Consider the following 1,960-nt stretch of genomic DNA (forward strand, 5'->3'; position numbering starts at 1 on the left):
TGGGAGGAGAGAAAGATGAAAATTGGTGGAGAAGGGTGGCTAGGGAGCCAAAAGAAGGGATGCCATGATGGATAGGGCGGCTAGAGAATGAAAAGAAATTACGTGAAAGAAAGAAATAAAATTAGAAAGGGGAATAAAATAAAATTAAGGAAAAAATTAAATAGGGAATAAAAAGAAAGATTTTGATATATTAGGTAGTGCAAAATATAATGTTATGACATAAGGACTGAATATGAATTCCACTTTGTGATTGGGTATTTATCTTGAGTTTCTCTTTTTTAATAGAAGTTGTCTTTAAAAAAATAAATAAATAAAAAAATTTGGGAACCCACACGGGGGAATGGGGAGTGGGGGCACGCCCACGTGCCCCTTCGCGTGGGTGCCACAAAAAGTTTCTGGACAACCCACGTAGTAAAAATTCTTTTTTAAAAGAAAATTAAAGGATCGGCCTGAACCCGGACCACTGGTTCCGTGACCCGGACCATAACCGGCTAAGGATGGCAATGGGTCGGGTCTAAACCCGACCCCGCATCAAACCCATCCCGGTTTGGCCAAACCCGTCCGGACCCGCCCCGCTATATATATATATATATGTATAAAAATTTAAAATATACATTTATATATATAAATATAAAATATATATGTAATATTAATAATATATAATTATATTTTTATACTAAATTAATATTTTATCCATAATTTGAGTGTATAATATTATTGGATTAAATAAATTTATTTTATTATGATATGTTTAGTATAAAAATATATAATTATAATATTTTTTGGCTAATAATTATTAATTAATTACAAGTTGATAAATTTTAACTTGTGAGAATATTTTTTGTCTTAAATATTATCAATATATATTTGAAATTTAATTAAATGATTTTTTTAATTTTTAAACTTTTTAATTTAATAAATTTTAAAATATTAATTTTTGGCGGATCCAACGGGTCTAACCCGGATTAGACCCACCGGGTTTGCGGGGCGGGTATCGGGTTTAGCCAAACCCGCCCCGCTTCCATCCCTGTAACCGGCCACGGATGGGCCAGTTAAGGGCAAGTGTTTCAATCCGGACCGTGTCCAGGTCTAATCACAAGTCCTACGACAATTGATATAGTGCACGCTCAAAGCTACTTATTTGATCAAGTTAGGATTATTTTGTGCTAAGTTCTTAAAGTGTAATATTTGTAAGCATCAACCAGTCGAGGACTATGTATAGTATTTAAGTTGAGTGCTAGGAGCTTTAGTCGATCGAGGCAGTGTTAAGTCCTGACTGAATTGAGGTCTTGCAAATCAGTTGTAATAATCAATTCTTCTAGTGAATCCTTTCCAAAAGGAAGAAGAGGTGACATAGGTAGGGCTGTCATACCGGACTACAATACCGAATTTTCGTCATACCGTACCGAAATATTTTCGATATACAGACATTTTTTCGGTATTCCGAATTTTTTTTCGGTATCTATACGATATCAATATGGATTTTTTCTATACCAAAATTTTGGAATTTTGTTATCGGTATCGGTATGAATTTTTTTCATATCAATATTTTTCAGTACGATATACCGAAAAACCACCCCTAGACATAGGAGTCATTAATCTCCGAACAACCAGAAACATTTTTGGTGTTATCTTTATTTCAGTCGAGCCTTCATCATTGTGTTCTATCTGTAAGTCGACCTCCTTTCGCACATATATTTTGTTAGTTGATTGACAAAGATAAAGTTGGTATACCAGTTGAGGTAACACTGTATCGAGGTCCATCTATTAAGTTTGACAAAGATAAATGTGGTATACCACTAACATTGTATCGAGGTCTAATAGGCTCATTGCATTATCTAACTGCTAGTATACTAGATATCATTTTAATCATGTAAAACGGTACTTAGGTCACTGCACATTTATAGTCCTGAAACTATATTGTGACAATCAATTATAATCCTGATCAAAATATTGTAAT

This window comes from Henckelia pumila, chromosome 2 (assembly GCF_033568475.1).
Source record: "Henckelia pumila isolate YLH828 chromosome 2, ASM3356847v2, whole genome shotgun sequence".
Taxonomy (NCBI): domain Eukaryota; kingdom Viridiplantae; phylum Streptophyta; class Magnoliopsida; order Lamiales; family Gesneriaceae; genus Henckelia; species Henckelia pumila.